The 14,372-nt window shown below is 41.6% G+C and overlaps 1 protein-coding gene across 2 annotated transcripts in view; it reads left to right on the forward strand.

The window, feature by feature from the left end:
* Nucleotides 1-266: 266 nt before the first annotated feature.
* The window catches only part of LOC139756754 (uncharacterized), a 101,011-nt gene continuing 86,905 nt past the window's right edge, over nt 267-14,372 (forward strand). For both annotated transcript variants that reach the window (XM_071676510.1, XM_071676519.1), the window contains exon 1: nt 267-560. The gene's annotated coding sequence lies outside the window, so the exon portion shown is untranslated. The remainder of the gene's footprint in view (nt 561-14,372) is intronic.

The following is a 14,372-nucleotide window of genomic DNA, read 5'->3' on the forward strand; positions in this document are numbered from 1 at the left end:
GACTCAACAGACCTTACCATAAATGGGAATTTCAAGACTTCGAGGAACTCCGTCCCTCCCTTAGAGCCCCGTACCTCCCGACCCATCAAGAAAGCAATAAAAGCAATAGAATATACGAGAACTGTCGCACGGGATCGCCGGGCCAATCAGCGCAGTTTCAGTCCTACGTCACTGCCCAACGCACCAATCGCCGTTATGCACCGGCGAGCACAGCAGGCGGTCCCTGACTATATTAACCAATGGTTATCCGCCTTCAAGACCTCGCGAAGGGCAGTATCGTTCTGGTTTAGGCAGAGGACAGCGGCGGTTGGGAGTCGCAGCGGCCAAAGAAGACCAGAGCGCGCGCGAAGAGAGAAAGAGAGGACGCACAACTTCTGCCGCCTCCCCTGCCACAAGAATTGAGGCCAGAGCGCAGGTGTGACGAGAGAGCCAGCCAGGCAGGCTAAGGAAGGGAACGTTTAATGCAGCTGTGAGCTCTAGTGGACCAGGCAAGGTCGAGCTCCGTGCCAGTGCGACGCGGGACCCAGTGAGGAGAGCAACAAGTGTCTCTTTCGCCGCGGGTGAGTAGTATTAGTAGTACCCCCCCTACATCAGCCAGCAGCTGGACGATGCAGGCTCTTCATCACCATTGCCGTTACACTCATTCCTTCAACTACGTTATTACTGTGAGACTTAGCAAGTTATATGACTATGGAAGTTGTGGATATATGTAAGGGAAGAGGTGGATGATATTCTAGTGAGGGAGGGAGGCTGGTGTAGGTGTTATTATAGATGTTTAAAGAGTGACTCACGCCGGCTAAGTTTCGGTCACCCGTGTTTGGTATCACATCGAATGTTTAGTCTTTAGTTTTCCGTAGCGTGTATCAGGTACAGGAGGTGGGCTGCTTTGATAGCTGTGTCTTCTAATTATTGATGTCTTCGAGATGTTAAGTTTGCCATGGAAAAAGATGGTCCATTATTAATGGCAACTATGGTTACGAATTACTATAACTCGTTTACTTACAACAATATCAGAAGAGATCATGACGAATTTATGTACAATAAAGAACTCATTATCTTCGATGCGATCTATAGCCTGACACAATTGAAATATAACATTGTCACGTGTCATTATAGCTGTCATATGTGTCATATCAAGTAGATTGTCATGACTCGGGCTTTTCGCCATGTGACCCTTCGAGGATATGTCTAAGGCACATGTAGACTGTCGTCTTGTATAGCACATTATGGACCATAGTAGACGCTACCTGTGTCCTGTGTTTAGTGATTCCTTGTATGTTCTCACAGTCGTATTATTCTCATGTCACTTAACGACTGCTTGAGCATCATCATGATCTTGCAAGTGTTCGTCATACCATTTACTCATCTGTGGTTCGTTGGTGAGCTGTTCGCACCGATCTCCTCAGTCCGTTCACAAAATTTACACGTTCTATCTTTACATATATCTTTGTCTTGATCTGTTGTGAAAATATGAATCATAATGCAAACACACTGATTTGTCCACTAATTAAAATGGAAAAATTATTTCCTCAAGTAGTGATGAAGGTCAGTGAAAAAAAAAATAACAGTGTTCGTGAAACGCTCATAACTACCGTATTATGACGAAGTAACAGTGTTCGTGAAACGGTCATAACTACCGTGTTATGACGAAGTAACAGTGTTCGTGAAACGGTCATAACTACCGTGTTATGACGAAGACCTGACTGAGGTAGAAATATATTTGTCAGATCTAATTATATACCAATATTCATTTGTACAGTTTCTTATGTGTCAGGTTTATTATGGGTGTACAGCTATCGTAGGTTTCTGATGAGTCTACTTTCTTGTGAGTGTAGTTTCTTGTGGGTGTAGCTTCTTATGGGTATACAGTTTCTTATGGGTATGCAGTTTCTTATGGGTATGCAGTTTCTTATGGGTATACAGTTTCTTATGGGTATACAGTTTCTTGTGGGTATACAGTTTCTTGTGGGTATACAGTTTCTTATGGGTATACAGTTTCTTATGGGTATACAGTTTCCTGTGGGTGGATGTAGTTTCTTGTGGGTTTACAGTTTCTTATGGGTATACAGCTTCTTGTGGGTGGATGTAGTTTCTCGTGGGTTTACAGTTTCTTGCGGGTGTAGTATTTTGTGGGTATACCGTATCTTGTGGGCGTAGTATTTGGTGGGTATACAATTTCTTGTGGTATGCAGTTTCTTATGGGTATACAGTTTCTTGTAAGCGTAGTTTCTTGTGGGTATACATTTTCTTGTGGGTGCAGTTTCTTGTGAGTACACAATTTCTTGTGGGTGTACAGTTTTTTGTGGGTGCACAGTTTCTTGTGGATGTACTTTCTTGTGGGTTTACAGTTTCTTGCGGGTGTAGTACTTTGTGGGTATACAATTTCTTGTGGGCGTAGTATTTTGTGGGTATACAATTTCTTGCGGGTGTAGTATTTTGTGGGTTTAAAGTTTCTTGTTGGTGTAGTATTTTGTGGGTATACAGTTTCTTGTGGGTGTAGTATTTTGTTGGTATACAGAGTCTTGCAGTTGTAGTATTTTGTGGGTATACCGTATCTTGTGGGCAGTTGTAGTATTTTGTGGGTATACAGTTTCTTGTGCGTGTAGTATTTTGTGGGTATACCGTATCTTGTGGGCGTAGTATTTTGTGGGTATACAGTTTCTTGTGGGTGTGGCATTTTGTGGGTATACCGTATCTTGTGGTTGTAGTATTTTATAGGTATACAGTTTCATATGGGTGTGGCATTTTGTGGGTATACCGTATCTTGTGGTTGTAGTATTCTATAGGTATACAGTTTCGTATGAAGGCAGTTTCTCGTAGAAGTTCAGCTCCTTGTGGAGGTACAGTGTGTTGTTGTGGACGTTCGGTTTCTTGTGGAGGTGTCGTACCGTCGTTCTCAGGTAGCGCAAGAAAACAGACGACGAATGTCCCAACCCACCCACTTACACATGTATATACATACATATACATTTCAACGTATACATACATATGTATATATGCTCAGACATATACATATATACACATGTAGATATCCATACTTGCTGCCTTCATCCATTTCCATCGCCACCCCGCCACACACGAAATAGCATCCCCCGCCTCCTCACTCATTTTATATGTATATATATATTTTTTTTTTCTTTCATACTATTCGCCGTTTCCCGCGTTAGCATATATATATATACATATATATATATATATATATATATATATATATAATATATATATATATATATATATATATATATATATATATATATATATATATATATATATATATATATATATATATGAAAGATTGACCAAGAGGATATATGTGTCGGAGGTGGAGGGAACGAGGAGAAGAGGGAGACCAAATTGGAGGTGGAAAGATGGAGTGAAAAAGATTTTGTGTGATCGGGGCCTGAACATGCAGGAGGGTGAAAGGAGGGCAAGGAATAGAGTGAATTGGAGCGATGTGGTATACCGGGGTTGACGTGCTGTCAGTGGATTGAATCAGGGCATGTGAAGCGTCTGGGGTAAACCATGGAAAGCTGTGTAGGTATGTATATTTGCGTGTGTGGACGTATGTATATACATGTGTATGGGGGGGGGGGGGTTGGGCCATTTCTTTCGCCTGTTTCCTTGCGCTACCTCGCAAACGCGGGAGACAGCGACAAAGTATAATAAAATAAAAATATAAAATATATATATATATAAATGTATATATATATATATATATATATATATATATATATATATATATATATTTTTTTTTTTTTTTTTTCATACTATTCGCTATTTCCCGCGATAGCGAGGTAGCGTTAAGAACAGAGGACTGGGCCTTTGAGGGAATATCCTCACTTGGACCTCTTCTCTGTTCCTTCTTTTGGAAAAAAAAAAAAAAAAAAAAAAAAAAAGAACAGAGGACTGGGCCTTTGAGGGAAATCCTCACCTGGCCCCCTTCTCTGTTCCTTCTTTTGGAAAAAAAAAAAAAAAAAATAAAAAAAAAAACGAGAGGGGAGGATTTCCAGCCCCCCGCTCCCTTCCCTTTTAGTCGCCTTCTACGACACGCAGGGAATACGTGGGAAGTATTCTTTCTCCCCTATCTGGGAGTGGATCTGTCAGCGGATGGAACCATGGAAGCGGAAGTGGATCATAGGGTGGGGGAGGGGGCGAAAATTTTGGGAGCCTTGAAAAATGTGTGGAAGTCGAGAACATTATCCCGGAAAGCAAAAATGGGTATGTTTGAGGGAATAGTAGTTCCAACAATGTTGTATGGTTGCGAGGCGTGGGCTATGGATAGAGTTGTGCGCAGGAGGATGGATGTGCTGGAAATGAGATGTTTGAGGACAATGTGTGGTGTGAGGTGGTTTGATCGAGTAAGTAACGTAAGGGTAAGAGAGATGTGTGGAAATAAAAAGAGCGTGGTTGAGAGAGCAGAAGAGGGTGTTTTGAAATGGTTTGGGCACATGGAGAGAATGAGTGAGGAAAGATTGACCAAGAGGATATATGTGTCGGAGGTGGAGGGAACGAGGAGAAGAGGGAGACCAAATTGGAGGTGGAAAGATGGAGTGAAAAGGATTTTGTGTGATCGGGGCCTGAACATGCAGGAGGGTGAAAGGAGGGCAAGGAATAGAGTGAATTGGAGCGATGTGGTATACAGGGGTTGACGTGCTGTCAGTGGATTGAATCAAGGCATGTGAAGCGTCCGGGGTAAACCATGGAAAGCTGTGTAGGTATGTATATTTGCGTGTGTGGACGTGTGTATGTACATGTGTATGGGGGGGGTTGGGCCATTTCTTTCGTCTGTTTCCTTGCGCTACCTCGCAAACGCGGGAGACAGCGACAAAGTATAAAAAAAAAAAAAAAAAAAAAAAAAAAAATATATATATATATATATATATATATATATATATATATATATATATATATATATGCTCTTATAGGTTTGTTTGTGTCCATATATTTATGAGCGTCTTTCTGTATATTAGTCATCAGTGAGCAGCACTATATTGAGACACATTTTGAGAGAGCATAGTAGGTAGGTAGTTTACCTTGTACAGTTACCTGTATATACGATACACAGGTGGAATTCTACTCTCCTGGTGCCTGTGTGTGTGTGTGAGTGTGTGTATGTGTGTCTGTCTGTCTGTCTGCCTGTCTGTGTGTGTGTGTGTGTGTGTGTGTGTGTGTGTGTGTGTGTGTGTGTGTGGCGGAGATAGGTTGTGATGAGATTTTGCCAAATGGTAGGGCTAGCGCGTAGCTCTCACCGCAGGAAAGGTCATAAAGTTACGAAGAACGAGACGTGTGAGTTACATGTTGATCAACGTTACGTGTGAAGGTGGGAGAGATTGTAAGGTTGTGGGCTGAAAGCCAACAGTCCGACATGTGTGGGTGAGGCAGTGAGATAAGACAGCTACTTGGGCCAAAGGGAGTGACACTTCACACACACTGAAGTGCCGGCTCATTGACCAGCCGTCACTAACCCATCCCGATACCCAGGCGGGCAGTCCATACCTCCCTGGTCGGTGGCTGGCCACCACCTTCTACCGAGAGAGAGAGAGAGAGAGAGAGAGAGAGAGAGAGAGAGAGAGAGAGAGAGAGAGAGAGAGAGAGAGAGAGAGAGAGAGAGAGTTTGAGCTTTTACAACACACAGAGATCATGTTTGGTGAGGTTAAGATGCGAGACATTTATAATGACCATTGATTGGTTGATCATCTAGTTATATGGAAGTCATGACCCCCGCTACTTGAAGGCAAGTTAGCCACGTCAGTGTCATTACCATAGGCTTAGGCGGATGATGTATTGATACCGGCCGAAATCAACACCAATTGATGACCGTCGTAATGAACAACAGTAAGTTGATAACCGCCGTAATTAACAAGAACATATTGATGACCGTTGTATTCTACTATAATACACACTGACCGAGGTAATCAAGAAAAATATTTATCAGTTACCCTTGTAATCAGCAAGAATGTATTGATGACCACCATAATTAGCAAGAATATGTTGATAACCACCGTAATCAGCAAGAATATATTGACGACCGTGGTCATCAACCAGAGTATATTGATGACCGCTGTAATCAACGAGAGGAGGGGGACAAACACAGAGTTGGAATTCATTTAGCTTCAGAAATCGTCAATGCATGATTACGTATCTAGGTCTACGATCCTTGGGAGTTGTTGATGATGGGTAATGGGGTCATGCTTAATCAACATGACTTACCATCCTGGTCTGGTGCGGGCATTATTCAGGCCAGAATTAACCATTCGTAATGGATCTATCTATCCGCCTTCGCCAACAGCAAAGCAGACAGACCAGCTCTTGAAAATGGATGACATTACTGCTCGTCGAACGAGTCCTTAGTATATTTCTTATAGAACTTTTGCTTGGAATACACACACACACACACACAGACACACACACACACACACACACACACACACATCATCATCAGACACAGGAGAGACTGCGTTAAACAGACTTTTTTCAAACCTAAAAGAAATACACGTTCATAGGATTCTCAGAGGTGTTGTGTGAGGTGGCTGGCCAAGTCAAGTCGGTGTCGTGGACCCCTCTCGAGCCATTCATGGAGTCGCACTCCATCACAGTTGTAACTGTTTACCAGGTCTGGTCGTCCGTCAGAAGCCAAGCGGTTGTAGGATGGTGTTGTCGGAGTCTAGCGTATTACAAGATTTTCACCCAGCCAATGTAAAGCCAGGGTGAAGTAACCGTTTATTACACGACGTCAAAGCAGTGCTATTTTCCTGTGGACCAAAGAGACTCGTTGGTTTAGGAATAAGTTATTATCCCGCGTAACCCGACATTGTGGCGGGCAAATGATACGTGCCAAGGAGCGATCTGGCGGGGGTGGTGACCTGACCACCTCCCCCCCTAACTCCCGAGGTCATATCATGGACTGGTGTTCCCTCAGGCCGCCTTGTTTTATTGAGATAGCCTAGCTTAAGGACACGGATTATGGCAGATTTGTGTGTGGTAAATGTTCCTTGTGATTAAGGCTAGTGTAAGTGTGGTAAGGGCAAGACGTATACTAACCTCCCACAGCAGAACCCACCTACGCCCACGCCAGCACACACACACACACACACACACACACACACACACACACACACACACACACACACACACACACACACACACACACACACACACACACACACACACACACACACACACACACACACACGCGCGCGCGCGCGCACTTTGGAAGAGAGAAGAATGAGGGGAGAGCTGCTCATAATCTTACTTTTTGAAATAGGTTGATGAGGAGGAGATAGAGCAGTTCCTCAAGATATGTATGGATAGGGGAACCAGAGGACATACGATGAAATGGTACATGTAACTTGTTGAGAAAGATTTTAAGGAATACTTTTACAGTACAAGATTGCTGGATTGATAGAGTGTTCATGAAATGAACGAGCACATGAGAACTACAGACAGGAATCACAAATCTAAAATGTTTTGGGGTTATAGAGAGAATGTTCAGATGGCACAAACAAGTGATCACGGAAGCGTATAATTACACACATACTTAAATGAATATATAGCTAGATGTATGAATTGAGATTTATGGATACATACATACGTACATACATACATGTATAGAAAGATGTCTGAAAAGATGTGTGTGTGTGTATATATATTAGCATATGTGGGCAAGTTTGTATAATTACCCATCCCTGATTACAGCTTTGTACTGTACGGAGAGGAAGTTCTACACTCATGGTGCCTCATCTCTTGAATTTTCTCTGCAATCATACAGCTTATAGTGTACTCTCATTCATAGTCTACTCACTTTACGTTTTCTTCCGTTCATCCACAGCTCATACGTACACTATAAATGTACTTTACGTTTTCTTCCGTTCATCCACAGCTCGTACGTACACTATAGATGTACTTTACGTTTTCTTCCATTCATCCACAGCTCGTACGTACAAATTGTACTTTACGTTTTCTTCCGTTCATCCACAGCTCGTACGTACACTGTAATTGTACTTTACGTTTTCTTCCGTTCATCCACAGCTCGTACGTACACTGTAAATGTACTTTTCTTCCAACTCTTCCAACAAGTATCTTGTTGAACTTCATGTCATGACCTCTGGCTTCTATGTATTCGCAACTCTTGAAGTATTGTTCACTATTGATGTCATGAAGATGTTTTAATAATGTAATGACTAATAGTAAGTCACCCCTTACTCTTCTCTCTGCCATCGTACAAAACCTTATGACCGCCGTCGTTTCTTTAAAACTCAGCTTCCTTAATTCTGAGTAACTTCTTTGTTACCCTCCTCTCGACCTTCTCTATTAGCTCTTTGTGATGTTTTAAGTAAGATACGTAAAACTAAGAAGTATATTCTAGTTTTGACTTAAGGTACGATGTAAGCCATTTGTTAACCCTTTCCTTATTCGAATACAAAGTCTGGTATTGTCCAACAGACAATATATATCATGTGCTGATCTTTTAAGGTGACCCTCTTGCTAAGTATACTGTTGACTCCCAAGTCCATCTTAAGCAAAGGTTCCTGCAGTTTATATCCTTTTAGACAATATTCATATCGAGGCATCTTTCACTGTACTCCCTATATATATATATATATATATATATATATATATATATATATATATATATATATATATATATATATATATATATATATATATTATCCCTGGGGATAGGGGATTAAGAATACTTCCCACGTATTCCCTGCGTGTCGTAGAAGGCGACTAAAAGGGGAGGGAGCGGGGGGCTGGAAATCCTCCCCTCTCGTTTTTTTTTTTTTTAATTTTCCAAAAGAAGGAACAGAGGGGGCCAGGTGAGGATATTCCGAAAAAGGCCCAGTCCTCTGTTCTTAACGCTACCTCGCTAATGCGGGAAATGGCGAATAGTTTGAAAAAAAAAAAAAAAAAAAAAAAATATATATATATATATATATATATATATATATATATATATATATATATATATATATATATATATATTCCCCAACAATATTTTCTGTTTTATATGTAAGGCTAAACAAACTAGACAACAAATACAAACGTGTCACGTGCACAGCACAGGTCAACAATATAGTGTTGTAAACCATGATTTTGATTACGTTTTGAATACATGCATGATGTATTTCTTGCCAATCTCAGTCAAATGGTTTTATCCAATTTTTCAAGAGTTTGTCCTTCTCTCCTGATTACTAAATAATGCTTCACTTAGTAAAGAGATAATTAGTTATTTTACGAGATTCCATTTACGTTTCTAAGGAACCAAGTCTGTTTTCCTCACCTCACAATTTATCTAATATATACCATTTTGACGGTTTCTTCTTTCGTTCCATTACTGTACAGCGTAGCAGGAGAGGCAAGCTTCCTGTACAGTATACTGTGGCATATTATAAATGATCCAGCACAACTTGATTCCCCCGAGCACAACGGTCGACATAATCAGGTTTCGTCGATCTCGTGCGTCGTGCCAAGCAAAATGAACGAGCGGTAACTTTTGGCAGGCATTACGTAAAATTGCACGACTTCTTTCATGAGAAATTACCAAGGTGCATGAAAAGCCTGGCGTGGGCGTGGGCGGGTGTTTGTGTGGGTGGTAGGGAACACACACACACACACACTCACACACACACACACGTTAATAGGACAAGGGTCATAGAAGACAGTTGAACAGTCATGTGGTAATTAATGGGTGTTTTCAGATATTTACTTGGAGGAGAGAAAAAGATAAAGTATTACATATAAAGTGTAAGCATGGAAGATTCGGGCGTGCAATGGATATATATATATATATATATATATATATATATATATATATATATATATATATATATATATAGAGAGAGAGAGAGAGAGAGAGAGAGAGAGAGAGAGAGAGAGAGAGAGAGAGAGAGAGAGAGAGAGAGAGAGAGAGAGAGAGAGAGAGAGAGAGAGAGAGAGAGAGAGAGAGAGTTTAAGGAGCAGAGTGTAAACGTACGTGAGAGAGGTGTGCGTGTATGACGGGAGGTCAGTGCGTATGAAGATATGAGAGAGGAAGTGTGGAGTGTGAAACATAGAATGACAACCGATGAAGATGATCCTGAGGCGTTCATAACAGGAGGTGTGAACAGTGTATGAGGATGAAGGTAAGGGTGTGTGAGGGAGAACAACAGGTTATGCGAGGAGAGGATCCATGAGGGATACACCCCTCACAATTGACTGCCTTTTTGCTATATACTGGAACTGCATTTGCACGAATGGTGACACGGTCAGCAAGTTGGTCACATCGTCCAGTTAGGCAAAATTAGAATATCCTTCTCAGGCCTGGACGCGGCAGAGCAGGAGAACGAACTAGAAATATGAAAATGAAATATAATCTTCCCAAACTTACGTCTATTTTTCCTAGACCTTTTCAGGTCTTGGAAATCTGACGAAAGCTTAACAAGATGCTCCTTCATTGCTCATAATTCCTGAGACTCAAGACGATTTTGTCCACCACACGGTACCACAGTGGACCAACGTCTGTAGGACGGTATGTGAGTGACGTGTGTGTGTGTGTGTGTCAAAGTGCAAGTGTGAGGAAGGATGGAGATTACGGACATATTTATGAGGGAATGTCTAGAGTTGTGAGGTAGAAAGCGAGACTGTGGGAAGAAGAATCGATATATGAGACGTAGAAGGTGGATGTGAGGGAAAAGAATTATGGGTGTGTGTAGGAAAGACTGTTACTGTACATAACAGCAGGTAATATGAGATAATAGATTACAGAGAATATAGGTTTATGAGAAGAAGTGTTAGAAAAATAGATCTATGACGAAACATGATAACTGGAGGGGTAATGTTGCGTTAAGTGAGGGACCACGAGACTACTATGAAGAAATATAAGAAAACCAAGGTAACATAGAGCTATGATAAAGTCATATCGTAAATACAGAGAGACATCATAAAGCCTGAAATGCTGTGAGTGGCATAAGTGTACGTGTATAAGAATGTGAAAAAAAAGAGGCATAGTAAACAACAATGTGAACAGGACACGTAGAAGATGACATAATTTAGCCGTGACGTACATACGTCAGGAATAAGAAATGTTGGAAGAGGATAAGAAATGAGAATGAAATAATCCCTCACAACATGAGGTAATCCCTCACAACATGAGGTAATCTTTCTCAACATGAGAAGGATGAAGAATGAGGATTTGATTACCTCTTGGATGGGAAATTCTCAGAAGAGTAACACCAAATTGTTAATTACATTTTTGTCATTAACTTTCTGAAGTTGTTTGATTGATCCTGATTATCGAAAGTAATTATATCCAACATCAAAAATGTCAAGAGCAGTAGTGGTCATATTCTGCATCGACGGCAGGAATAGATTAATCAGTCTATCTTATGTTGTCTGTAAATAATGAAATGGAGAAAAAAAAAACAGAATCGTGATTTTCAGCCATAAAGATAATATGTAGCTTTTAAATGTCTATATTACCACACACACACACACACACACACACACACACACACACACACACACACACACACACACACTGGCCTACGTGATGTGGTGGTTAGGCTTACTGACCGTGAGACAACACGGGCCCGTCCAACGTCGGACCCAAATGGGCTCGAATCTAGGGCGGACCGTCTTTACCTGGTGAAGAAGGTGGAACGTAACGCCGGAATATGAAGACTACTTCAGTGGATTGAAGAACATGACTGCAGGGAAGGAAGTGGCACTTCAGGCGAGCCCTTTTGAAGTAGACTGAAGTCATCAGGGGCGTGCCACAGGGTTCTGAGATCGCTGTTCTTCTTGATTCAGAAAGACTGGACTCTTGTTCAAGAGGGAAGTGAAAGCGTGGAACATTGCATGAAAATGCAAGAGGACCCACACAAACTCCAAAGTTGATGTGATACACATGTGGTCGATGAAGTTCAGCCGGAGTTAATGCCAAGTAATTAAGATGGATCGTAGGGAAAGAAGGCCTCAATGTGATTATCATCTAGAGGAAAATAAGCTGCAGTTATCTGTGCACAAGAAAGCATTGCAAGTTGATAATGTCCCTAACTTGTCGCCAGTCTCGTCTTAAGAGTATAGTGAAGGAGACCAACTGTCTGTTGGCAGATATCAGACTTGCTATCAAGTTAGTGGATAAGCAAGCAAGCTGATCAAGTCCTATATAAGGCCAAAGCCAGGATGTAGTTACCAGGCTTGGCTATCGTACCTAAAACTCTACAAAGAGTTATTAAAGAAGGTCTTGTGAAGGGCTTTGAAGATTGTACCAGCTTAAGAAAGCTCAATTCCCGGGAAATGCTTGAGGCCTTAGATTTGTCCACCTTGGAAGAGAAAAGTATGAAGAGTGAATTGATCACTAACTTACAGTTTTTAAAACAGATTGATGACGAAGACAGTATAAAGTCCTTGAGAAATGTAGGGACAAAACAACCGAAAGATAAGTAAGAAAGTTAAGAAATTTTCTTTATAAGAATGGTGGATGAATGGAATAAAATGACTGAGGATATGGTGTATACGTAGAGCATACAGATATTCAAGAAGCTGTATGATAGTAGAGAGTATTCAAGAGATGGATCCCCACTAGTGTAAAGTTCCCTTCCATAACAATACATGTGGGAATTGCGTGCACAGGCCGATAGGAAGACTACTACTGCGAGCAAAGACTGCGCTGTGACCCAACGCTAACGGTGACTGTTGAGTTCCCATCCCTTACCCACGTCTTTTCTTTTCTTTCTGTCTCACACACACACGTGGGCTGCTGACAGTTAGTCCACAAACACACTCTTTCTCTCCAACTCACACATGCCACTCGATGGCTGAATCCCGGTGTACATAACGAAACTTCACGAGATGGCTCCTCATGAGTGTGGAACTCTCTCCCTACATTGTGCAAATAGGTAATTAGAGATAGGTAGTTACACCTCGTGAATTATTGGGAGAGATTATTACACTTGCTACCATTGTATATATATATATATATATATATATATATATATATATATATATATATATATATATATATATATATATATATATATATATATTCCCAGCCTAAGACACTGTGTGTGTGTGTGTGTGTGTGTGTGTGTGTGTGTGTGTGTGTGTGTATGTGTGTGTGTGTAGGCCAAGAATAATCCCCTGCGGGAACCTGCACCAGAGAATGGCCTTCTGAGCTAAATATACCGCCATCGACTCCTGCTCTTCCCGTAATGTATTTCACGCCATCACCCCCCCTCCCCCTCCTCCTCCTCCAAGGTCATTCCCGCCTCGAATTTGTTCACGACAAAGGCCCCATTGGCAAGCGGGGTCTTCAGTGCGTCTTTCTTTATTAGGCAAACACGCAGCCTAATGAAGCTGAAGGTCTTTTGACCTGGACCAGCCAGGAGGGTCTAAACGATACACTAAATCACCATTTAGGCTCAGATTCCACACTTATTAAGAGTGCGGCAAGCACAGGGTATTCGCTCCCCTCCTTCTTCACGTGTGACTCAGGCATTCCTGGCGCCTCTTGCTCTGATCGTACAGCCGCCAAGTGGACGAATTAAGGATTCGTACCGCTACATCTGCCTTACTTCTTACTGGGTTTCCATACGCATTTCCTTGTTGAAACGACTATCACAACTTTCATGTTAAGTATATATATATATATATATATATATATATATATATATATATATATATATATATGAATCAGGGCATGTGAAGCGTCTGGGGTAAACCATGGAAAGCTGTGTGGGGCCTGGATGTGGAAAGGGAGCTGACGTTTCGGGCATTATTGCATGACAGCTAGAGACTGAGTGTGAACGAATTAGGCCTTTGTTTTCCTTTCCTAGCGTTACCCCGCACACATGAGGGGGGAGGGGGATGGTATTTCCATGTGTGGCGAGGTGGCGATGGGAATGAATAAAGGCAGACAGTGTGAATTGTGTGCATGGGTATATATGTATGTGTCTGTGTGTGTATATATATGTGTACATTGAGATGTATAGGTATGTATGTTTGCGTGTGTGGACGTGTGTGTATATACATGTTTATGGGGGTGGGTTTGGCCATTTCTTTCGTCTGTTTCCTTGCGCTACCTCGCAAACGCGGGAGACAGCGACAAAGCAAGAAAAAAGAAAAAAAATAGATAGATAGATAGATAGATAGATAGATAGATAGATAGATAAGTAAATAGACAGATAGATGGATGGGTATGTGATAAGCTGATCCTGCAACAGCCTTATAGGATATCCAGCTTTGATCGTTGAAAAAATATCCTATGTCTTCTTCGCCATGCCTCCTTCAGTGGTACATGGTACCTGCTTGTCCTCCGGGGTTAGACAATATATTATCTACATAATGGACATTACCAAGGGCCTTTCCCCATCCCCTTCTCTCCTCCGTGA

This window comes from Panulirus ornatus, chromosome 2, assembly GCF_036320965.1.
Source record: "Panulirus ornatus isolate Po-2019 chromosome 2, ASM3632096v1, whole genome shotgun sequence".
In the NCBI taxonomy this organism is placed as follows: Eukaryota; Metazoa; Arthropoda; class Malacostraca; order Decapoda; family Palinuridae; genus Panulirus; species Panulirus ornatus.